Source organism: Ursus americanus, chromosome 26 (assembly GCF_024610735.1).
Source record: "Ursus americanus isolate L20-20 chromosome 26, mUrsAme1.1.p, whole genome shotgun sequence".
In the NCBI taxonomy this organism is placed as follows: domain Eukaryota; kingdom Metazoa; phylum Chordata; class Mammalia; order Carnivora; family Ursidae; genus Ursus; species Ursus americanus.
Window position 1 is genome coordinate 4,150,869 of NC_142152.1, and position 26,608 is coordinate 4,177,476.

At 41.3% G+C, this 26,608-nt stretch overlaps 1 long non-coding RNA gene across 2 annotated transcripts in view; it reads left to right on the forward strand.

Moving 5' to 3' along the window:
- Window positions 1-893: 893 nt before the first annotated feature.
- LOC123800644 (uncharacterized) overlaps window positions 894-26,608 on the forward strand; it is a 157,128-nt gene continuing 131,413 nt past the window's right edge. For both annotated transcript variants that reach the window (XR_006781971.2, XR_006781970.2), the window contains exon 1: window positions 894-991. This is a non-coding gene — a long non-coding RNA (uncharacterized LOC123800644). The remainder of the gene's footprint in view (window positions 992-26,608) is intronic.

Genomic DNA, 26,608 nt, shown 5'->3' on the forward strand with positions numbered 1-26,608 from the left:
CTTAGAGCTTCCTGGGAATAGAAATGTTGGACATTTGTTGTGGAGTTTAGTTATTGATCATTTTTCATTGGCAAGAAGTTCTTCCTTTCATTTAATCTTTCAATGTATTTTAAATTTTTTGCTTCTTATTTATTGCATGGAAGTTGACAACAGCTGATTAAGATTGCCTTTCAATAACTGCCCTTTATACGTTTCAATGGCCTGGTCTCTAAACTTGCACATAATTTAATAATTAACACTTAAATAAGGTAAACCTTATTTTTATTAAGTGAAAATCTAATAGAAAAATTTCTACGTATAGAAGAAATATTCCAAAAACACTCTGTAGATTTCACTACAGTGTCTATGCTTTAGCTCAACTTATATTTGTATAAATTTGATTTGTACAATTCCCTTCTAAAGCAGAGCAAGTACTTTGGATTATCTTTGCATTATACATAATGTCTTTTTGTAATATATTTACATTACAGAGAGGCAAAGATAGTAGCCCAGTAGAGGAGATATAGAAGCTACAACTGGGGTGCTTGGCGGGCTCAGTCCATAGAGTATGGGACTCTTGATCTCAGGGTCGTGAGTTCAAGCCCCATGTTGGGCGTGGAGCCTACTTAAAAAACAAAACAAAACGAAACAAACCCACAAGTGTCTTAGGCATTAAAATAGTTTGTTTTACAAATTCATTCACTGAAGTAAAACTATATGGGCAAATGGAGTTGCTTTTCCCTCTTGGATCCTGCATCAGTATTGTATAGTCAGTCTGGGAGCAGGGACAAATATTGCAGTGAGAGGCAAGTCTGTGGGACGGGGCAAGGGGCAATGGGACCCATTCCCAGGGGGAAGCATGAGGAAAACCAAAGTCCATATCCTTCACTCTTTTGGGACAGTATTTGCTAAGCTCTATGGCACTGTGCTCCAGCTTTGCAGTGTGACAAGCAAAAATGGAAATTTCGCCTTCTTGCAAAAAGAAACTTCGTTTGACTTCTCTCCTGAAAAGGTATTCTTCGAGACGGTGGTTCCCTCATCAGAGGGCTCGACCTGGAGGGCCCCTGGCTGGTGTGCACACCTAGTGCTGTGGTGTTTGCATGTGTGATGAGTCACAGAGACTGTGGTTGGATTGTCGTCTTCAGTAAATGATGCTGTTTGATGCTTTTCTTTTCCAGACTTCTCTAGTGCTGCGAATCTGACAGAGCGCACATTTTGACGTGGTGCGCTGACCGCCACAGTATCTATCAAAAGGAACTATGATGAATCAGATAGTGGAGTGCTTATCTGTCACGGTGTAGCAGCACTTAGGAGGGCAAAGGCCGTATTGTTTCCTGGGCCCTATCCCCTGAAACCCTACGTAAGGTCCTACCGGATTAACGGGGCTCGCACCAGAACTGCAAGTGTTTGTTAACTATACAGGCCAGAAAGGCCCTAGCACAAACAATCCCTGTTATCAAGTCAGCCCTTTACAAACAGTATTTCCAGAAAGTACTTGTACCTGTTCTCTGCCATGTTACATTCTTGGAGATGATTACACGCTTATGCTAGGGAATGGCATGTCGCCAAAAGCAGAGCCTGCCTGCTGGACTTTCAATAGTGCTCATTATGAAGGAGAAGAAGTTTCTATTCCTACCCTTGGAAGGAAAAAGGCAGCCACAGATAAAGTGTATGATATGATTACCGTTGCTTTAGATAACCACAAGTATTACTTCCGACATGATAAGGGATTGTTTTCTGTCTTGATCATACAGAGCTTGGCTGAGCCCTTTAAAAAAGAAGGAGGGGGGCATTTTTAAAGGCCGCTTGATCAGTTTGGAACCTGTGGGAGCATGAGGTTGCCACGTAGATAAAAATCAACACTGGTTTTAGCTACCACAGCAATTGCAGTGAGGGTGGGGGAGCCCTGGGAGGAGGTTTGGAAAGGGAGGAGCACCTGGCCCTAGCAACTCCAGCAGAGTGATTTAGAGGCCTAGTGAGGAAGTCCATCAGAATCTGCTAGATGGTTCTTTTTGTTGTGCTAACCTCGTTCAGATTAGGTTCTTGGGGAGAGCTAGAATGTTCAGCTCCTCAGAAGGGTGTATATTACTGAGGAAGATTTACTTTTAAATAGGCAGGCAGGAGTGTTAGCCCTCAATACCTGATTTGCTGGAGCAGATATGAACAGGGAAGTTATGGGAGCGAGGAGAATTTAATGAATTCAGTTACAGAAGGGAATTCTGAGTCCGCTCTTGACAGCCGGGGTGCTACTCTGGCGAAAATTGTTTCAGACTTTCAGTAGCCTTTGGTAGGAAAACCAGACAAGAGGATAAAAGTCTTAAGTTAAGGGAAATTGGAATTATCAAGAGGGAAGAAATGGTATTTTCTCCTTTCTGATACTTAATCAAGTGGCCAATGGATGGATTATTGATTACAACATAAAATCCAGAGGGGAAAAATCAGAATAGGATCTGAGGATTTAAAATAAATGTATATGCATAGTTTGTATGCATGTAAGCATGTATGTATGTGTGTATGTAGTTAAAAAGAAAAACTCCTATTTGAATATTAGTCATTTCCGTGAAGTATCCAAGATATCAAAAGAGGCCAAATGTATAGAGCAGGCTCCTTAAAATGTAACGGGATGTGTTTTGATGCTTTTTGTCCCTCGAGACTGGTAACAGTGTTAAGTATAAGAAAAAAAGAACAGAGGATTCAGTTTCTCCAACTTTTCCACTCCTGTTCCTATGGTTGTTGATACTGCGCTCTGTGGGATTGCATTTTTACCACCTCCTGGTACAACCATTGACAGACAGGGTGGTGAAGGTGGCGGGATTTTTGCCTGTATGAACACTTGTCCTGGCTCAGTTTTAATACTCAGAATGGCACTCAAGGCTGTAGTTCTCCAGGAAGAGACCACTTCTCTGTTTTGAATGGTAATGAGGAAAAAGTTATACATCCCCCTTGACTTGCTGTTTTCAGTTTTCTGTCCTTAATGAGAGATGCAATTAAGCTTGGGAACTTCCCTTTTTGCTTAGCAGGGATGTGATTACCCAACTTTTGGCAAAGTGCTTGGGATTATCCAGATGGAAATGCTATTTAAGAGCCAGGTATTAGGGTTTAGCCTTTTAAAAATTAAAATATCCTCAGATGAGCTTTATTTGTATTTCCCTTACAGTCCTTCATATGGGAATGGCCAGTGATGGAAATGCAGGCTCAGAAGTTTCTGAGTACCAAGAGTAGCTCTCCAGACAGTTTAGATAGTTTCTAGCCAGGGGCTTGGCCAACGAACTGATAAGTACCTTTTTCCACTGTTAGCCCTCTCTTTGGTCTCCAGAACTGAACCCCTGTATCCCTGAATTGCTAGGTTTGTATTAGAGATAGGGCTCCCCCAGCACCCTGCCTGCCTGCCTGCCTGCCCCTGAGTTTCCGGAGGGCTTTTGTATTGGAGAGACCGTCTGACCTTAGGGAGTCAGGGTATTGAGAAGCCACTTGGCTGTGCGGCTGCCTCCATGCCATTATGAGCTGGGTGTAACCTCCATGGAATTCATTTTACTAGTCAGCTCTCAAGTTCTTTATAAATTATATTTCATCTGTCCCTTTATAAAAAGGTTTCTTGCGGACATAATGCTCGTCACTTCCCATTCTTTCTTTACACTTCAGCTCCTGGAGTTCTCCTTGCTAGAGACAGGGATTGGCTCCCTTTCTTGGGAGGGGTTCGAGCGCTCCTGCTGCTCAGGGGTTATGGCAGATTTGCTGTTGTTGCCTTGCTGCCTTCTTTTCAAAGCGCCGCAGGTCACATGATGACTTCCAGGCCCAGATGGGGAGACGATGTGGATAAAAGTATTTAGCAAGAGATCAAAAACTGGGCTGCACTTCTAAATGGCTTGCCTTTTAGAAAAAGCACATTAGCCTCTCACCCAGATGCGGTTGTGGGTAACTGTCAATACGGCACACAGGTGGCACGGTTATCTGGCCATTTACTGCCTGATGCCTTGGTGACTGCTGCCAGCCCTTCAGAAATAGGAAATGACTAATGATGTGGTGGAAATTATGAACCAGGATTAATAAAACTTGAAAAGGAACAGTCTTCAGTGTTTGATCCTCCTTAGAGGAAGTTAAGTCTGAGTCCTAGATTCTTTTCCCTGAGGTGTTCTTCTCATTTCTTCTGATTACTCGGCTGTAGTGGGAATCTAGGCTGGAGCTGGGAACAGTGAACCAGATGGTGCAGGAAGCAAAGCCCTGCTCCCCATCCCTAAAGGTCCAGACGCATGCATGGCTCTGCAGTCCATCTGTGAGGAGCAGTGAGAGGAGGCACAAGTGCAGAATAGTTTTTAAGGATTGAAGCTGTGTGCCTGCTCACGAAGAACTTTCTGGAAAGACTTCATTCACTACCTGAGTGCTATCTCTACTTTCTCATTAAAGACAACTGTGGGACTCTTACTATGTTTTAGGGATTTGACATTCTTCTTTTTAGTTTGGGAATCAAAATGCCTTTTCCTTAAGACCCATGGTCAAGCATTTTTTAACAATACTACAGGCCTATCGTCTCTCCTTTTTCCTTCTTTGGCTCACATTCTCAGCTCCTCTATTCCACATGGAAAAATGCTAAGTAGGCAAAGGGAGAAACGTACATTTTGAGGAAGTAGGTGAAGCCAGTGTGAGGCATAGTGAAAAGAAAACCGAACTCTGGATAGAGAGATCTCAGCTCCAGGCCCCTCTGGGAAGCCCCTTCAAGCTCTGTGAGCCCCAAGATGTCATCTTGATGACGATGGGTCTTGACCAGGTGTCTGCTAAGGACCCCTTCTGCACTCATTAAAACACATCTGTGTGTGATGTTCTGCTCTCAGCCAGTCTCAGTTCCCTTGTCTGAAAATACTCCTGTCTGCCCAGGAGCCCACCCTGTCAGCCCCGAAGAGAGCACAACGGGCAGGTCTGGAACAGTGGGGGAGCACACCCAGTTGCTGCAGCAGGGCGTTAATACTTGGGTGACGCCTGTAGTTTTAAGCCTCACTATTGCTACAGATCATCAGGCTAAGGAAAACCCCAGAGAGTGTTTCTAAACCCTCTAAAGTCAAAATAGCTCTTGAGTTGGCTCGTTAAGGCCAGCCAGGCCACAGAAGAATCAAGCTAACCTGGCCACCTACAGTTTCTGGTGAATCAAAGTAGCCCTAAGTCTTGAGCTAGGTTACGGTTGCCAGAATGTCTCTGTGGCTTGGCAGGATAGGGGCATATATGTTGAGCTTGGGTGCGTGTATATGAGAAAGGGTGTGTGTGTGTGTGCTGGAGAAATAGGAGAGAGACTTAGTAAAGAAGGCAACTGGCTTATAGCAAATTTATGTGAGAACTGGGAACTAAGGAATGAAGCTAAGAAGAGACAAAGTAGCATATAATCTTGTGTATCCACTCAGCATCTCCTCCTGGCCTGCTCAAGGCAGTGAAATCCTTAGTGCTGGTAACAATAGCTGACGTTTGTTGAGTAATTACTAAATGCCAGGCCATCTTTTAATGAGGTACTTAATCTCTCTGTGCCTCAGTTTCTTCATCTGTAAAATGGGGATAATCATAGAACCTACCTCCTGGGGTTGTTGTGAAGAGCAAATGGGCTAATATGGAAGAAAGACTTAGGATTGTTAATAAAGATGGATGAGTTGAAATAGGAGAAGTTGAGAACAGAGCCTGGCACAGAGTATGTGCTCAGTGATAGCTGTTAGCATCTCCATTTTATGCAGAGGAAAGTGGAAGCTTTGACGGGTTCGGTAACTTCCCTGAACTCCGCAGCAGGAGGGAGTTGAATGCAGCAGCCTGACTCTGGAGATCCAAACCTCCGTCTTCCCATTCTGGACCTTCATCAGGGATCATGTCCCTGTTGCTGAACTTTGTCAAGTTAATGCCAGCTGGATCCTCGAGGGCATTTTGGAAAACAAGTTCCTTTAGAACCCAGGACTCTAGGAGGATGAATTTAAAAAAAAAAAATCTTCACTCCATTGCTATCTCCTGGCCTTTTCTCTTGTGCCACCCTAGGACTGCAGTGGGCCCATAACAGTTGTCCCTCCCTGGGTCCTAGGGCCAAGTCTGAGAGAAAGGCTTTATGTTTAAAATAAATCTTTATGCTTCTTTTGGCTCTTACTCCCAGCACATTCCTGTCAATTGGCTTTGTACAGTAATGAAAACAGATGATTTTAAGCAGATTTAATGGACATACAGTAGTTAAAATAAAGAATATCTTTTCCTTTCGCCTTGTTACCTTAGCTATTCCCTTACAAAATAAGGTTAAAAAACACTGGTAGCACAGAAACTGAGATCCCCAAATCCCAGTGAAAATACAATATCTCTTTGAAAAAATGCTTTGATTCGTTCTCTAATGGATGAGTCTTTACACTAGAAAAGCAAATGGATAGACCTGTAAGAGTTTCCTCAAATTGAAGCCCCTCTCCCTGGCTCCTGGGAAATGCTGGCCATGAGGCTAGGGCTTCCTACATTGATCAGTAATGAGAGATGGGAAGACAGTAAGGGCCAGTCTCTGAGCATCCCTCATAGTGGGAAGGAGGATTGGGTCTCACATGGCTGCTCAGAGGGGAGTCCAGGATCCCCTTTCCAGGCTGAGGGGGGACCGTGACCAGGGTCGGGGCCCGACACAAGTGATATGCTGGACAGCATTGTGGTCCATCTCTCCTTTTCTCACTCTCCTTGCCTCCCCAGGAAATCCTGAGAAATTTTACTCAGGGGAAACGGGGAAGTGCGCCCTGAAGATGACCTTGAAAAGGAAAGGATGTATGGGCTGGAAGAGGGAGCTTAGATGGCCACTCGCTGCTAGCCACCAGACCTTGGCCTTCTGCTGTGCGGGTGTGTGCACCAGCCAAGGGTCCTCTTCACGGCCCCCTTGCGGGGCTGCCTCCAGTTCTCCTGGCCAAGACTTGTGATTTTCTCAGCAGCCCCCAACGACTGGGCTCACTTGCTGAAGCTTCTGCCCACTTCTGTGCTGAGGCCTTGCATTGCTCTGGCTCTGCCCTTGGGTGCTTGTCCACCCTGCCCTTGGTTCTGGCATCCTGCTTCCACAGTTAGCCAAAAGGCCAGCCACTGGGCTTGTGCAGCTGGACCTGCTGTGGCCCTTGTCTGGTGCTTTGCAGAGGTTTGCTTTCTTCCTTTTTGCATTGTTGTCTCCAGGCTGGCACTTGACTGAGCCCAACAGGCCATTACAGCCACACAGTCAAACAAAGGTCTTTTAAGAGAACAATTGTCATTTGTTTCCCAGTTGGCATTTCTGGAGATTTAGCAGGATAATCTTGGATGTACGTCAGCAAGCATGAGCAGGAATCATCTTAATCCCTAACAAGGCATACAAATGAATTGGGACTTCATGAGAAGTGTACAAAGAATTTCTCTTTCTCCTTTCTGCTTCTCAGTTCCAGCTGTAGTGGGGTGTTGGGGGGAGGGGAAGTTTCCTTTTGATTCAGCTACCTGCTGCAGAGATGGGGGCTTGGCTTTGGGGTGGTTCTGACCGAATGTACGCTCCTCATTCCTGAAGAGAGCTTCTGCCCCACACCCGTCACAAGTAAATCCCCTGAGGTCTTGGCTGGGAAACATAGCTTAGACTCTTCCAGCCCTTCTTTTAAAGTCCTGCCTTGGGTTAACCTCAAAGAGGTGACTGCTGGATTCCTGATCCCCTTTGGTTTTACAACGGCAAGTGAACTGCACAAGTAGAAGACACGTCCAGCTTTCCTCTAAAAGGGGAGAGAATGGGGAGGGTGTTCAGGAGTCTCCTCTCCGTAGCTCCTCCCCATGACTCCTTCCTCCTCCAGCCGCGCTAGTTGTGTCAGACCTGTCTGGGGAGAGGGGCGTTCCAGGGGGCAGGTTACCTCCTTCACCCACAGAGTGAGGCTCCATGGTGCCCGTGGTGTTAACAGATCTCTCCTTGAGGTTGGGCCAGAAAGGAAGGGTGTGCATGAAACAGCATTTTCCTCTCAACAGTGTAAGAGTTGTTGGGAACCTTTCCTTTTCTTGTTTGTTATGTGATCCACTGTGCTGGTTGTTACTGTTACATCCAGTTTTCCTAGTTTTATCTATATGGAAGATTTCTACCTAATTTGCACTCTCTAAGGTTTTTTTCCCTTCCCATCTATAGGCAAATTGTTTTATCAAATAGAATGAAAGCTTTTAAGAGATGCTTACCTCAAATCAGTTATTCTTTGAAAACTTGCTTTTCTCCCTTTTCCTTTTTTTTTAAAGATTTTATTTATTTTAGAGAGAGAGAGATAGTGAGAGAGAGCACCAGTTGGGGGTGGGGAATGACAGAGGGGAACGGAGAAGCACACTTCCCACTGAGCACAGAGCCCCAAAGCAGGCCTCAATCCCAGGACCCTGGGATCCTGACCTGAGCCGAAGGCAGACACGTAACTGACTGAGCCACCCAGGCACCCCTCTCCCTTTTTCAAAGAATTAAATGAATATTAAATCTGAACGTTTGCATGATTAGTAAAATCTGTGAAAATCATTTGCATGATTAGTTAAATCTGTGATAATCATTTTTAATCCCTATATTTGAACTCACCATAGGTCTCGTTATGGGTTCTATGGATTTCAGCCCACGCACTGCCTCAGGTGGCAAGTCTATGGTATTTTGTATGGATGAAGTTAAGACCCTAGAGAGAGTCCTCATTCTGTAATTCTTCCTCTACACTGTTGCTGAGTGGAAAGTGAGAAACTATACAAACAACATCTCTTTTCTTCTGTATTTCGTCTAACCCTTCTCAACTCATAGTGTGACTTCTGCTACTACTCTTAATGCTAGATGAAAAAGTGAATGTTTCCAATTAGCTTTAATAACTTAGATGACTTTCGTTTCATCTTCTAACCAGAATCACATGGAATTTTAGAAGTGGAAGGCACTATAACACCTAGTCCTAGGATGTCAAAAATGTTTAAACTCGTTTGCTAACTCTAATCTGTTGGTTAGGACTAACTGTCTAGAGTGCTGTCTTGAGAAGACTCTGAGGCTAGGTCTGGGCTGAGGGGGAAAGATCTCTATGATTAGTTAAGAAAACAGTCAATAATGCCTAAAATGGGTAAATCAAGAAATATTTGCATAGCCTTTTATTTAGAAATATGGAGTTGAACTAGCATTTCCAGCTAAGATGTAATAACAGGAATCAGATTTATCCTCCTGCTAAAGCAAAAAACAAAACAAAACCCTAACAACCAAAAAACCCCCCCAAACCCCAAAACAAAACAGACACAATATATGAAAACATACGTTTCAAAACAGTGGGAATTGGGCAGAGAAGGACAGTGATCTCTAAGAAACAGGAATCAATGAGATGAGCCCTATGATTGCTCTACCTTCTTGCCTTGAGAGAGATGTGAAGTCATGGTGCAGAGAAGGAGAACCCAAGCGGAATCTGGTGGAGTCTCTGAACTGAGGAAATGTTGCTGGGAACGGAGACCAGGAGAATATTTAAAGTTCTCAGGGCAGAGTATCGGAGAGAAGAAAGCTGCACAGAGGAAAGCTCCAGGGATCTGCGGAGAGTCCCCATTGAGTCTTCAGCTGAGTACTAATAAGCATTTGCATGTGAGAAAACTAACCAAGGTTGGGGAATGAACTTTTGGAAAGGAAAAGAGGGAGCTCATGCGGGGCCAAGAATCATGTCACTCCCCTGCTGAAGACCCACTGTCTTCAGGACAGGTCTGCACTGGGTGGTCAACCTTGTTGATCATCTCCCATCCCTTCCCACTGGACTCTGATCCAACTTTATTGAGCTATTTTCAGCACTCTAATTGGTTTCAGACTTTTCAAACTTTGCATTGCACGGGTTGTTTCCTCTTCATGAAAATTTCTCTCCTTCAATCTCTTCACACCCATCTTCTTTCCCTGGTTAATATGCTTGCCTTCCAAGTACAGTGTGCGCCCATGATAACTAGTGTTTATGTCACGCATGGCTCTTCTGTATACTGTAATCGTTAGTTTATATCATTGTCTCTCGAAGCGGTGCTCCTTAGAATTCTAGGTATTTGGTAAACATGAACCTCTTTTGGCCCCACTCTTATACCTACAAATATGAATTTTTGGGTGGAGGAGTTTGGTATAGGAATCTTCATTTAACCTGGTGCTTTAGCTATTTTTTTAAGCAGAGCAAAATCTGAGCAGAACTGGTTTCTCTGAAGTCATGAATCTTGCCTCTTTCTATTTCATCATCAGAGCCTACCACAGTGGCTGGCATAGAGAGGGTTCCCAGTAAATAAGGAATGAATGAATGAGCAGGGTATTAAAGAAAGGGTAGGGCATGAAAAAGGGGGAAGACCTTAACAAGAGAATGTGATGATGTATCTAGAGTCTGTGATGGGCAGCTGCAGGAAGTGAGGACAGATCAGCAGTTTTATCTCCCTGAGTGCCAGAGTGAGGAGTAGGAAATAAACTCTTTAGGCAATAGGGATTCACCACAATAACAGTTTAAAGGTAGTGTTTAAGGAAATCTTTCCAGAAGCGGCATTCAGTGGCTATGCGTTGAGAGAGGCTGCAAGCATGTCACCTAAGACAGGGCAGAAATGTAGTCAGAGGGTGGTGTGGACTTGGTCTGGTGGGAACAGAGAGTCTTTCTCAGGAACAAACTCTTACACTTTGGTAGTTGATTTTCCTTCGGGAATAAAGGCAGAGATGCTATCCAAGAAGAGTCCAAGATTTGAGCACTATGTCGCTGAGAGAAATGGTGAGGTCTACGTTAGGGACGTGGGTGCTGGAGAGAGGGGCTGGATGAAGGGTGACTGTGACTTTCACTTTGGACATGTGGAGTTTGAGGAGCTTAGGACATAGGTCCAAGTGAATCACTCATGGGACAAACACTTAATGAGTGCCAAGTAAGTAGGGTCTCCATCTTTGAGACACATACAGGCTGGTGGAGAAGAAATAAATGTAAAATGAAACACTCTAATAATTGAATAAATGTGTATAATATAGATAAGACAGCCTGGGGGAATAGAAGAGGGTCTGACTAACTGGGAATACATAGACTTTGATCTGGACCACGAAGAGTGACTAGAACGTTACCTGCAGGAAAAGAGAAGGAATGGCATTTTAGGGACAGGGAAGAAAGGACATGATGTATTTATGGCAACTACCCTGAGTGGTTGTTGGAACACAAGCTACAAGTGGATAGACTGCTGGAAAATAAGATGAAGCTCTAGGTTGAGGACAGGTGCTAAGCAAAGGAATTGGATTTCTTCTCATGGATAATAGAGTGGAAGTTTCTAAACAGGGTTAGGCATAATTAGGTTTTATTTGAAAAGGAAGCTAGATTGTTCTAGTAGAATAGTGGAGGCTAGATTGAATGTGGGCTGGCTGGTTGCCAGAAAAGAAGGCTTGGAGTTGTTCCAATAATCTAAAAGGATGATGGGTGTCTCTGGCCATGCCAGTGATGATGGAAACATGGAGGCTACATTTGGCGAACAGGTGTATGGACATGGGGCACGGGGACAGAAGCCAACTTCTGTCAGGTAACTTCAGAAGATAACTCTGGGGCTTCTATCTCTGGATCCTGGATCACTGTTTCTGTGACAGATAAATACAAGAGGAAAAGCCTGTTTGCTGTTTGCAATGGAAATGAGTTCTATTTTGGACATCAGGATGGGCTGAATTGTGTTCCCCCTCAAATTCATATGTTGAAATCATAATCTCCATAACCTCAGAATGTGACTATATGTAGAAACAGGACTTTTAAAGAAGTGATTAAGTTAAAATGAGACCATTAGGGTGGGACCCTAATCCAATGTGAATGGAGTCCCCAGAAGAGGGAGGGATACTAGGGATGTGCATGTACGGTGAAAAGGTCGTGTGAGGGCAAGTCAAGGAGAGAGGCCTCAGGAGAAACCAAACTTGCCGAAAATCTTGATCTTGATCTTTCAACCTCCAGAACTTTGAGAAAATAAATTTTTATTGTTAAGGCCACCTGGTCTGTAGTATTCTGTTATGGCAGTCCTGGCAGACTAATAAAGACATGACAAGCCTGAAGTACCTTGAGGTAAACTTGGTGGAGTTGTTGGAAATAGGAGGCTGAGGTTAGGAAGACAAATCTGGGCTGGAAATCAAGATTTGAAAGTCATCAGCAGATGATGAAAGCAGTCCAGTTTACTCTTGTGAAATCTGAATGTGAAAGGAGTTGTCTGTCAGGTAGAGGAGAAGCGTGGGGGGGAAGAGATTTGAGGAAGGGACTAAAGATACAGAAGCAAGTAGCTATAATGATGGGCAGCTACTGGAGAAGGCAGGAGAGGGTGAAGGGTTGGCTTTAGTGAAGAGATAGGGAAGAACTAAGACAAGAACTACTGCTGTGTGTAATTTCAGATGTCAAGGTAGGAACACTTGAGAGGTCAGGTTTCCATGACATTGACAAAAGACAGCTGATTTGGGAGGATAGAAACAGATGCTTGAATATACAACCATAGAGCATTTGTTTTCTCTCCTCCTTTCTGGCCACTGAGCTATGCCCTAATAGAATTAGCATTTCTACAGCATTTGTCAAATAGATTATTTTCAAAATTACATCTATATGCATAAATGCAGTTTAAAGTATGTGTATAAATGTGAGGGTATTACACACATATTTTTGTGGATATGTTCCTTTTTACGATTTTTTTCCCTTTTTTACTCATACCCCTCTTTTCCCCAGTCACCAGTCCTTGGGCTGTAATCCGCAATGATAACCTGGCTTATAATCTCCCATATTTTTTTCTCCATGCTTTTACAACTAAATGAAAATGTATATATGCACAGAGAGAAATATATGTGTTTATTCTTATGTAGTTTTAATGGCTAAAAACAAAACTAGGAATATATTCTATCCAATTTTCTGTGTCCTGCTTCTCTCAGAATACTTTTTAGAAACCCCTGTAAGTCATCTGTTTAATTCATGATGTCCACATACCATAATTTATTTAATACTTACTGATGGAAATTCATTTGTTTTGCTTATTTGTTTTATCTGTTCCAAAAAATACTACAACATTCAGCCTCATATTTTCCTTTTGTTTTTGTGCTTTTCATAGGTTCCAAGGAATGGAATTACTCAGCCAAATGGATATATGTCTATTTAGTTTCAGTAGATTTTGCCAGACTGCTCTAAGGGCCATAATAACATTTTCACCAGCAAAGTAGGAACATGTTATTTTCTTCATTGATCTTGGGCATGGTAGGTTACCCCTCTATTAAAGTTCTTCTGAGAAGTATAACTGACGCTCCATTGCTACTTTAATTGAATTTCCCTGACTACTGTTGAATGTGAGAATTTTATTACATTTGTTAACCGTTTAGATTTGCTTTTCTTTTTTTTTTAATGATTTTGTATTATATTATGTTAGTCACCATACAGTACATCCCCGGTTTCCGATGTAAGGCTCGATGCTTCATTAGTTGCGTATAACACCCAGTGCGCCATGCAATACGTGCCCTCCTTACTACCCATTTGCTTTTCTATAACTCTTGTCTTTTAAGTCTATAGTATTTTTTGCCATACAGAATATACATCTATTTTCTCTTTTGTGGCATTGGGGTTTCCAGTGTTGATTAAGGCCTCCCTAACCATAAGTTGTGCATGGGGTCTCCTGGATATTATTGCTTATTTTTTTTCATTTAAGTCTTCAATATATCTGGAATTCGTTTTTGTGTATCTATGGAGTAATATATAAGTCCAGTGTATTTTTCTTTCCAGATACCGAGCCGGTCGTACCAGCACTATTGGCAAAATAATTCATCTGTGCCCACTGAGTTGAAATACCATTGCCCTCTATTAAATCTTCTAATGCATAGGGATTCGTTTCTTGATCTCAATTCAGATCTGTTTATCTATCCCTGCACCCATATCATGTTGACTTGATTATAGGAGCCTTATATTAAGTTCTGGTATCTGAGGAGTCATGTACTTCCTTTTCATACTTTTCTTGGTTATTCTTGGGTATATATTCTTCCACTTATTTTGTTTTTACAAGCGTCTTTACTGAGATATGATTTATATACCATGCAATTCACCCCACCAGTGGGGGTGGTAGATAGAAGATGAGAACTCCCACCTCTTGTTTGCATTCTCCCAGAACTTAGCCTTGGCAGCAGGCAACGGGACAAAAAGATGAGAAATGCTGACAACCTGTACCTCTGGGGAGGATATCCCTATGACTTGGAGCTCAGGGGGAAGGGGAGCCCTGTGTTCTTGGCTGCACCAGTCTGTTTCTGTTTTGCTGAGCTTTGGAGGGTGAAAGGAAAGTGCAGTCTTGGTTCAAATACTACAGACTCTCTAAGTTCTTACTAAATTTTACTAGATTTGCTTGAGTAGATGTTTCTTCATTTGCTATATGTCCTTAGGCCCATTTCCAGGGAATTAAAATTTTTAAAAAACAATCTTCACCAGTTTTTTCTGGGAGCAGGTCCATGGTACTCTACATGCTATCATGCCAGAAGTTGATTTTCCATTATTTATTTATTTATTTATTTATTTATTTGAGAGAGAGCGAGAGAGAGAGAGAGCATGAGTGAGGGGAGAGGAGGGGCAGAAGAGGAGGGAGAGGGAGACAGAGAGAATCTCAAGTAGACTCCACCCTGAGCATGGAGCCCAAAGCAGGGCTTGATCTCAGGACCCTGAGACCATGACCTAAGCCAAAACCAAGAGTGGGTCGCTGAACTGACGGAGCCACCCAGGCGCCCCTTCCATCTATTCTTAAAGATGATTTTATCCAATTAAAATAAAAAGGCAGTTAAGGTTTTAATTTGATTTGATTATATATTAATTTGGGAGAGAAGTTATATTTTTGTGACGTTAAGTCTTTGCACTTGAAAACATTGTCTTTCCAGTTGCACAGATCCTATTTATATTCTTCAGTGAGACTTCATAGCTTTGTATTTGTTGGTCCTGAGACATTCTTTATAACTTATTCTTTAGTTATTTAAAATTTTTGTCACTGCTGTAAACAGAATATTTTTCTATATTTTCTTTTCTAGGGATTTACTGCTAGTTATAAATAAAAGCTATTGATTTTACATAGTTATATTCGACCACCCTATGGAAGTCTCTTATTAATTCCAGCAGTTTTTAAGCTAGAATTTTTTTTTGCAAGAGAAAGATTTTTAAATGTAATTCAGCTTTAAAACAGTAAATGTGAAAAAAGTGCCCCAAATTTAATAAGCAGAATTAGAAAAGTGTTTTAATCTAAGTTTATTTTTAAGTGTCAGTTAGTATTTCCAATATTAATTAAGAGAGGTGCCTAAATGCCCGTGGAAGCCAGTGGGGCTTTCATGACCAGATCATATTTTTTTGCTCCTATTACAAAGTGCTTCTCCAATGAAGTGGAAGTTTTGCTGTAAAGACCATTTTTACTCACAACTGACAGTAAATATTTCACATAGGGATGAAGGAGCCCTGATGACTGAAATAAAATGGGCATAAGCTCAGTTTACACACTGTCACCAACTTTCCTTTAATGGATTTATAGAGAGGTGAAACTTCCTCACATTGATTTGAATGAAAACATAAAATTGAGATTTCAGTGGTTTAACAGGCATTCTCCCAGCCTTGGAGATAGTCAAGATGCATTAGCCATACAGATCATACACCAAGTGGTGGCAGTGGAGGCTATTCCACTGCTGTCCCTTCTCTGCCTGTCTTGTCTTCTCTCTCCAGTTCTCGTTCTCTCCTTGCACCTACCCCAGCACACTCCTACCTCAGGGATGAATTAGAAGCACAACCACTGAACAGAGTGCAGTCTTCACTTTCTGTAGGCATGCCCAGTGTTCCGCTGATTCTCAGGAACTGCCTCAGTTCCCTTTGGGATAAGGATGAAGAGAGACAGCCTTGAGGGAGAGAGGAGAATCACCTCACCATGAACACTGAACTCCCCACAGACTTGACCCTTTCTGTACTCGTTTCTCATTTCCAGTCTTCTTCTATAGACTGGGAAAGAAGGGGGTGGGTTTTGAGGATTTATTTCCCAACTCCCAAATTTCCTGGTAAGCCTGAGAGGAAGGACCCTGCTGTGGATAGCTTTTTTTAGTTTGTGGGGTTCTTTGGTTTAAGGAGATCTGTAGGTTTAAATGATAGTTCCAGGGCAAGAGGGAATATTCCATCCAGACTAACCAAATGGGAAGTCCTTCAAAAGATTCATGGGAGAGGTGACTTTGACATTGAAGTTGATTGATGTTCTGGTTCATATTCAGTTCAAAAGTCACTGGGAAAGCGACAGTTTAATCAGGATCACTCATTTCTCACAAACCAGAACTATAATTTGAGTAATGACAACAATTACCATATACCAAAAACCAGTATTATTTGTGACCCATGTTTCTAATTTACAAAGTGCTTTCAAGTATGTGTTCTCATTGGATCTTCTCAGATCAATCTATGATTAGGGCTGGGAAAGGTGTGATTATTATAAATTTTTACAGATATAAAACCATGGCCAAATTGAGTGACTTGTCTGAGATCTTGGAGCTAGTATGAGGCAGAGTAGAGCCAGAAGTCATTTTTTTCTGACTTCTAGTCTCGCATGCTTTCCACATTCAAAATCCCAACTCAGAGTCAATGCCTACCAGTGACCTAGTTTTTCTTCAACAGCATCTCCAATTATTAGCTGATTTAGTGAAAACTGTGGGAATTAAGTGTTTTCACTCATGGGATTGACTTTTATTAGTCCTTTGTATTCATATAATATCTTGTTGTGCTGAATATCTTTCAGTGGTCCCTCTAAATTCACTTACTGCCGTTCTCTAATGTGGCCTGTGTCATGGGAAGATGGCTTTTATGGACATAATCTTATGGATTACTTGTCCTCTGAGTCATGCTTGGGTTCCTCCAAAGAGGATCACTTGCAAGAGATCAGAGAATGGAAGTAGAATGAGTTTAAGTATTTATCCTAACCTCCTCTGAAGCTAGGAAGGTTCATTGCCTGAATTCTGGCCAATGGAATGAGGGTTGAAGTTAGATACTCTGCTTCCAGGATACTCACCCTTACTCTCTTCCTCCATGTTCATGATGTTCAGAGCAACCTCAGAAACCATGGGTCAAAGATGGTGGAGCCTAGCCCATCTGGGTCTCTGAAGGATTGTGTGGAATATAACTGCCACCCCTTGCCCTGCCAAATAAATCTTATGTGAGTGAGAAATAACATATTAGCCACTAAGATTTGGAGGTCAGCTGTTTAGCAGTTAGTATTATCCTTACGACTGTACTGCATCTGGTTCGTTTTGAGTGAGTTCCATCTATCACTCCTTAAAAAAAAAACCCAGCCATTTCCTTTAAAATACTGAAATTCACAGCTCATACAACAATGGCTCCACATCAGAAGCAGCTTTCACACTTTTCTGATTGTTGACTCATGACCCTTTAATAGGTTGTGACCGATAGTTTTAAAACATTCCCATTGCTCTATGTGTATTTCATACCCATGTGTAAATACAGATTTGCCCACTGTCAACTCAAAGGCAGCAACTGGAAAAACAATTAATATTACTTATATCATGATTTGATGAACTCTTGATTAAAACTGCCATCAAACTCATCTGAATAGATTGATTATACCATCTAGCTTGTCCTCCCTGCTTTTTATAATATTCATATCCTTCTTGAAGAGGTATAGGGACTGGGACATACATCTTGGCCTGTGACCTTGTGAGGGGTGAATCCATGTATCTTTTTCCTTGCTTTGTTAGTTTTTTTTTCTTTCTTTCTTTCTCTTTCTTTCTTTCTTTCTTTCTTCTTTCTTCTTTCTTCTTTCTTCTTTCTTTCTTTCCACCAGGTTGAGTCCCTTTCTGGCATTAAAAGTACCTACACCAATTTAACTCTAATCCTTCAGCTAGAGTTAAATATTTAAATAAAATATTTAAAGCTCTCATTAGAGATTCTGGCATACAGTAAGTACTTGTTATATGTGTGTGTATATCTCTCTGTGTGTAGTTATTTAACCATTTATCCATCCATCCATGTCTTGAGGCAGAGTCACATTCTCCACTATCCCATAGACTGCTGATTCTTAAGGGAAGAACTGTATCCAAACTTCACAGTGTACTCAGTGGATGGGAGAAGTGAAATGTGGGATCTTAGCTATTTGAGCTGTCATCTCTCTTGTAGACGTTTTCTACTGCTGTGTAACAAGTTACCACAAACTTCAGCAGCTTCAAACACACCCATTTATTATCCCATGGTTCGTACAGATCCATAGTCTGGGCATGGCTTAGCTGGATTCTCTGCTCAAGGTCTCACAAGGCGAAAATTAAAATGTAAAGCAGTCTGTGTTCCTATCTGGAGTCAAGAACCTGCTTCTAAGCTCATTTGGTTTATTTACATCTGTTTATTTGCATCTCATTTCCTTGTGTTTGTATAGTTGATGTACCTGTTTTCTTGCTGGTTGTTGGTCAGGGACCATTCTCAGCTCCTAGAGGCTGCCCTCAGTTCCTTGCTATGTGGCCCTCTTGTAAGCCCTCTCACAACATGGCATCTTATTTCTTCTAAGCCAGAAAGAGATCTCTCTGGCTTGGGTTCTCTGTTCTAGACCCTCTTTTTTAAAAGGCTCACCTGATTAGGTTAGGTATAGTCCAGATGACCTCCTTTTGTTAACTTTAAGTCAGCTGATCTGTGAGCTCAATTATATCTGCAAAAGTCCCTTCATCTTTGTCATATAGCATAACATAATCGTGGAAGTGATATCCTATCACCCTTGCCATGTTCTACCGATTAGAAGCAAGTCACAAATTCCATATACACTCAGGAGAGGGACTTATACAAGGGTGTGGGTCGTTGGGGGTCATCTTCGAATTCTGCCTACCACCCCACTTCACACTGGTTTGTGCAGTGCTCATCTCCCTGCCCTTGTTGACCACTTGGACAGCAGAGTTTTCATGAAGATGAATGAATGAGAGGATGGTGGATTGTAAGCTCTTTGGAAAGAGATGACAAATAGCAATATGGTAAATATTACAAAGATCCTCATGAATACCTTGCCTGTACCAAACGCCTGAGGAGATTGAAAAGATTTCTACTTCTCTGTTGGTGGTTATATACATGTTGCTGCCTACTGGTGACAATAAGAGGAGATCTTGAGACATAATGTTAGAGATCAAAAAATCTTCATCAAGTTGGAACAAATAATTCTTATCGATCTGCTTACTACTTTTGAAAGCTTTTTAGGAATCTTGGGGACAGATCCTTAATTTTAAAAGACACCATTGTCCAAATGTAGGCTATCTGAATTTCCACTTTAGTTCACAAGATTCCTTGAAGTTTTCTCTAGGCCCAATTGAGAGGAGCTGTTTATTGAGTTACAAAGTATGTGGTCATCTGTGTGCATGGAGGGTGAGGGGATGGGAGGGGAGAGAGGGCTTGCTTTTCTCAGCAACAGATTCTATTCTCTATTACTTCGAAGTTTCAAGAGAGACAACCCTGAATGGAAAGAAAGACACACATAAAGAAATTACTTAAAATGAAGTATAGATTTGTCCGGCTCGAACTGCTAGATTATTTAAAGTACAACTTCAAAAAAATACCAAGGACTTGATATTTTCCTCCACTCCCTACCTCTAGGTATTTCTTTATACAAGAACTTCTGGGGTTTTATATTCCAAGATTGCCTCCAGATGCTCTGAAGTGTTCTCTCTCAGCCATTTCCCAGTGGCATTTCTTTTCTTACCTGGGGAGAGGTACCACAGAGATCAATGCCAGAGGGCATTATTGAAAACACTGACCCAGAAGGCACACTCCAGGCCACTGGGAGCATCTGCTTCACAAATGTCAAGCTGGGGGACATCACCAGATGTTAGTGTTGAAATACCATTTAGAAGACAAACATTGACTCCAGGGGCCAAAGGTCACTTAAACAAAGAGCCAGACTGGCAATGAGGCTCAAAGTGAGGGTACAAAAACTAGATTCATGTGACCATGACTCTTTCTGTGTTCTAGCTTACAGCTCATTAGACTTTTCAGGACCATGGAAATTTCTGCATTGTTTTCTGAGGCTTGGATTCCAAGTTCTATCTGGCATAATATCGTCTGGGAGGAGAGAACCGGTGAGGCAGGAAATGATAGGATAAGCACAAATTTAATGTGCAGATATGAAAATAATTTCTTCTTTATATGGAATCTGGGGGATCCATGATACATAATTTAAAAACCATTACACTAGAGGCTTTTTAGGATGCCTCACCAATGCTATAGGATTAAGCGAGATCATTCCTCTTCTTTGTGCAGAGGAAAATATCCAAAAAGTCTTTATGAGAGTAAAAGGATGAGCCTTCTTTTGCCCACTTTGTTTATGGCCCTTGTCCATATTCTTAGTTCTTTCCATTTTGAAGACAATGCTCACAGGTGATATAACACTATGTAACAGTTATCTGCATTGGTTCAGATTGAGGGTCGACGTTGGGTCAAGCTGGGTGCTACAGATAGAAAGAGAGGAATGAAGAAGGGACTGGCTTCTTACTTCTTCAACTACATACATCTAGACACCTATGAAAGACCAACAAGATGCTGGCTTGACTATTTCATACCTTGACCACAAAGCTGTGAATTTGGAGAGTTTTTTTAATTACATCCCCAAATACTTTATTATACCAGGAATAGTGAAGATCAATCAGAGTATCTCAGCTTAAATATTCTGTTCTGTATCTGGGCAACACCCTCCCCCCAAAATAATCATTGATATAGAACAGACTTGTAGAGAATTATTAAAAAAATTACTCACTCCTTAAACATTTTTCACAGACCTGAAAAGAGTATGAGGTGGTAAAATCAATAAAATGGCATTTTTCTTTTTTACTCATCTGGCATACATTGTTAGTTGGCCCAGGTGAGAAGGCTTATAAGAGTGATGACAGTATATTTGAAATGTTTTTCATTTCAATAGAATGTCTTTTTGAACAATCTTGGACTTTCAATCTTTTTTTTTTCTTTTTTCTTTGTTTTTTGTGGGGAGGGGGTGGTGGAGAAACCTGAAGGATTTAACACTTGTTTAACTTTCCAGGCACATAGCATCAAGCCAGCAGAAGAGCTGAGACTAAGCACCCTCGAGTTTTGACTGATTACAATTGGTCTCCCTATTCTGGGCCTTTGAGGATGAGGTTGATGGAGCATTGATGACCAGCATTGATGGGTGCTGGGGAAGGATCCAGAACTGTTTATCATGAAGGATATAGAGCTGCTCTTCATGGGCTCCATCAGGCCTGCAGGGCCTACAGTCACTACTTCAAAACACAGAACTGCTTCTTCAAAAATGAATGAGTGCTCTCCCAGTATTCTGCTTTAAACTGCAGAGGGGATTTGCCTGGATGATGTCCCTTCACCCTATATCTGGTAAAAACAGTCTGATTTTTCATGGGGAAGCTGCCCCTCTTCCTCGGTGAGATCTTATCACTTGGGCGGAGCTCCAGGGTTGGCCACCCAGGAAATTACATTCTTCTAGCCACAGTGACTGGCTCAGGGATGGGCATGTGACCTGATCGGAGTGAAGGAAACTCAGTTCTTGGAAATAGTTGGAAAAAGAGAAACTCTGTAGAGGGTTGTTGAGAGGATAGAAAAATGACCTGGAGCTTCCGGCTTCCATCATGCCACTATATTGGGGGATCCTGCCAGAGAGTGGAGCCAGCAGAGAGGAAAGCTGAGAAGACACAGAGAAGCAGCTTCATGAAGAATTGAGCACCTGGATTCAGCCACGGCTGAGGCCAGAATACCCTTAGACTTTTGTTTTAATGAGCCAATAAACTCCCCATTTATGCTTAAGGTAGTTTGAACTGTTTTCATTTACTTGGAACAAAGAGAGCTTTGAATAACATATGTCCAAGCAGGGATGAGAAATGAAATATCCCTTTACTCTTTCCCATGTTTTCAGACATTCATCTATTTCATTTTTAAGGAAACTCTTTTTCTCCCTTAATAAAGCCAAACCCAGATTCTCTAAAATTATCACTGGGAGAAAGTCTTCACATTGGAAGGAAGCCTTGACCCTGGAAATTCACCTTTCCCTTGGAGATTTCTTGCGCATGCTACTGCTGCAACCACACATAAAACCCCCTTCTCTTAACAAACACATGTCCAGGTTCTGCAAGGTTGGCAATGGCGGGGGGAGAATCTCTCTGTTGGAGGGACCAGCTGGACCTCATAGCCTCAATGCCTGTTCCCCTGATGTTTGTCTTTCATTGATATTATTAAAAGAGTCAGCGTGTTTCCTCACAGGCTTATGTTGAGCAGATGAGGAAAATGGGCCACCCCTGCCTCTTGCTTCTCCTGACCTGTCTCATCCTCACCCAGGATTTATATATCCAATTACACAACCGCCCCTGTCCTCTGACCATAATGCAGCCAGGGCAGACAGAGGAGCAGTTGTTGCAAAGATACACTCCATGCTTCCTTTGCTCCTTTGCTCTTGTTAGGGAACCTCTCCCTTCGAATTCTTATTTGAGGATTATGTGCTCAGCTTGACCTTGAAAACATTTTGGTGGTTAAAGTGTTTAAAGTTGACATTTTTTTCCCCAACAAGGGTTTAGAAACAAATTCCAACCCTGCTTCATTTTCTTAAAGAGTCCCTGAGCACAGTACTGCTCCATAAAATAGACGGATTACAACAGATTCTTGATGAGATGCCGTTCTCTGTGTAGAAGGTGGATGGAAGGTCATATGCGATATTGTCCACTTTGAAACAACTGGTCATGTCAGTGCAGACTCTTCTGGCAGTTCTAACATTAGGGCCACACCAGTGGAACTTTTTTACACCAAAAAAGTTCCTGGTTCTACTGATTAGTCTGGTGGTGTATTCTGTGTGGGTATATTCTTAAAACCAACCTCTTCGATTTCGCTTCATTTGTTCAAATGCTGTCTTCTCCATAAGATCATCCTTAATCATTTATCATTCTCAAACTGGAAGCATCTTTCTTTCTTAAATATTTAGTATTTGTAGCTTTCTCTTTGGCATTTTTCATTATTGCTTTTGTGTTAGAATTGGTAATTCTTTATATTTACTTCTATATTTGATGGCAAAATTCTTGTCCAAACCATCTTTCCCTTTTCTTAACATAGTACCCTACCTCTAGTAGGACCTCAGTTAACGTTGGGTGAATGGAGGATGGGGGCTTGGGGGGGTATGGATGCATAAGTTGCAACACTAATAACCATGTGTCTGCAGATCCTTTTTAGTGGCTGTCTGAAGTTCTCAGGAAGACAAGACACAGACCCCTCCAAGCAAATGGGTGCTATTTATTCTTAGCTGGAAACTTTGCCTAAATTTTTCTTAGGTTTTCTACTCTATGGAGGAAAAATAGACAAAGTAGAAACCTCAGGAACTCTCTTTACCTTTCCCTCCCCCTGTTGAAGACAGAACAGGCTGAAATGGTCTCTCTCCATGTTCTCTTTCTTACACTGGCCCCTCACTCAGAGCTCTCTCCTCAAAGCATTAAGTACCATTAATCTCTATTTCGTAAGCCTCAGCCACGGTAGAGGAAAGAGAAATCATCTCGATAAAGGAACTGTCACTTTGTCGTTTACAACAAAGGCTTTAACCTTGGTAAGAGATTTCTTGGCTTCTTTGGCCGTATGTGTATTCCTGTGTAAGTGTGTGTTTGCATGTGTTGTGAGGTGGAGAGTGATAATTGTATTTCTAGAGTTCTTTAGTACATTATTTATGGTTTTCAAGGAACATTAGTATACATCTTTTATGTACATATATACATGCATAAGCCACAAGAACTCTTTTGGATGGTTGCCTGAACTGCCCATTGCCCAGTCTCATTCTTAGTACCCAACAATCTTCAGGATGAAAGTTGTCATCTGTTTCATTATACAGTGGACATGTGGGAATATTATGATGCCTGAAGCTTTTTAGCTTAAGGAGACTTTGGGCCAAATCCATTCCTAGGGCATTCATGTGTAGATCCTATATATTGGCCCATACTGAGTAACCTGTTTACAATTTCTTTGTAAAAAGCATATGGCAGCCAGTTGTGTTTTGCCTTTTTCAGTTAGAAAGACATATGGCAACTAACTCTCTGGATTTACAGATGTGGGTTAGCTGAAATAGTAATATACAGAGGTGGTATTTTCCTGTACACACTATTGCATGGTAGTTCTCATGTACAATGATTTTTTTTAAACTTATCTCTATTCAGACTAATTACTATTATTTGTATATTATTTATCCAGGACAAAGGTCTAAAGAGGCTTCTATTCTGTAAAATGATTTTGACATACTATTTATTAAAGGTATTAAGGGAACTTTGTTTTAGGGCATTAAAAAGAGTAATTCTACAAGGAAACTTCATAACTGAGAAATTTGTCTATTTGTCTATTTTTTTAAAAGATAATGAGGGCCCAAATATCTATGAACTTAATTGAGTCAAGAAACACACCAGTTGTTAGTTAGTGGTCTTCAATAGCAAGTTAGCTATTCCAGAACTAATATCTAGGTAGCTGGCCAATCAAAAGTTGGCAGTCTTGAAGCCTGTAAGCCAGTGGTTTAGGCTTTCTACTGGCTGGTATCCAGGTTGTACTAATTTCTGTCTTGTAACTCATTAAATACTTCTTTACCCAACTGATATATCACTCACACTATCAAAAATATCTTTAAAGATGCAATTTTTAAAAAAATAGAGACTCGTGAATTAATGCAAAATCTAAAGCAATAGTGAAATAATAGAAACTGGGTGACAGCCTATTATTTTGTTGCCCCCTTTTTGGAAAAAAGGAGCAAATCTAATGGCAAAAGTAAATTGGAACATTATAAAATTTAGATTATTACAGGTTTGTGTCTACAAATTGCCAATCTAGGGGAACTTTATTGTCTGGGCTTTATTCCATTCCTAAATAATATTTAATTAATGAAAGAAAAGGTAAACAACTATAGTGATATATAAGCATTAAACTCTGTCCCAAAGATAATCAGCTTAGTTTCTTTATCTTGAATAAATCAAATGTCAGAATAATATTTTGGCCTTTTTTTCAGATTACAAAAATAGTCATGAGTGTGAAAACAATTAAACTAATGTCTGAAGGTATTCATTAACACATTTGTGTTAAACAGATATGGTTACTTCTCTGTAAGTTCTGTTCGCCTGAAATGAATAACACAGATGCAAACAAACAATGGAACAGAAACAGCAGCAGACAAGTTGAAGAGAGTTTTATATTTTGTTTAAGAATGGAAATGAGTTCAATTTATAGACACAATGAAATGTAAAATTAGGGAATGGAGAAAACCATCACTTTACTAGTTGGATAAAGAAAGCTGGACTTTTATACACTGATTCTGGGGGAAAAAAAACATTTTCCAGGCCCTCTTATTGCCTATTTTATTCTGTAGAAGAGGTATACATACACACACACCCACACATATATACACACACATATACACACATACATACCTTATATGTATTACACATAATTTCTACATAATGTTTATATGTAAATTATATATAAATATATATTTGAACTAGGCTATTGAATTAGTTATAGACTATTGAACTAGACTATGTTGCACCCATTCTCTGCTTTTACTTACATTTATATATAAATATATGTGTTCTGCTGAAACTATAGATGTTTCCTGGTGAAAATCTCCCTCTTTATTCTTAGGTCATCTGGTACTACTTCTTCCCTCTGGCAGTTACCACTGCCAGAATAGAGCCTGGACTAATACAGAGGAGAGGAACACCAGATTTTATCTCGTATCAATTTTTCAGAGGCTACAAAAAGGTTAGCAAAAGGCAGTAACCTGATGTGTAGTGTCAGAATTCATTAATTCATCTAGGGTGAACTGGCTCTCCCATAATAACCCATGTTGGGTGTACCTGGAAATAATGTGATCATTCTGCAGAACACTGGGAAATGATCCAGTGGTCTGGCAGACTTCCAGAACAATCCTTCAAGGCTAGATCTTGGTTCTTCTTCTCACTAGTGATATAGAACACCCAGATTCCAGGGTGCAAAGAAGGTGATGGATGGATGGACATTTGCTACCTGAGAAAAGGAATGGAGGGAACTACTTTCTGGGCAGCCTTTACCCCTAAAAAGGAAGACAGTACTTGCTGATGGGAGACTGGTCTAGTCTGCACTTTATTATGAAGTCGCTTTCTGGAACATTTACTTCAAAGCTCACTGTTGTTATGCTTGCATTCTTTGTAGGTAACAAATTTATACCATCTCCGGGGTAATTCTTTTGTTCACTCAGCTAATGGTTTGGCATATCATTTGACTGTATTTGGGGACAAAATTGTCTTGGGGCGCCTGGGTGGCTCAGTTGTTAAGCGTCTGCCTTCAGCTCAGGGCGTGATCCCAGCGTTACGGGATCGAGCCCCACATCAGGCTCCTCCGCTGGGAGCCTGCTTCTTCCTCTCCCACTCCCCCTGCCTGTGTTCCCTCTCTCGCCAGCTGTCTATCTCTCTGTCAAATAAATAAATAAAATCTTTAAAAAAAATTGTCTTTTTCCTTGATGGTGGAAAGGCTAGGATCTAATGTACATTTGACTTTCTTGACTCATCTCCTTTCACTTTTCCCATGTTCACTATGCTCCAGCCACTTGGGCAAGACCACGCTTGTTTCCACCTCAGGTCCTTGGTACTCACCATTTTCTCTTTCTGGAACACTGTGCCCTAGATCTACAGAAGGTGGCTGTTCTTTGCCATTCTTGCCTCTGTTCACACATCATGTAC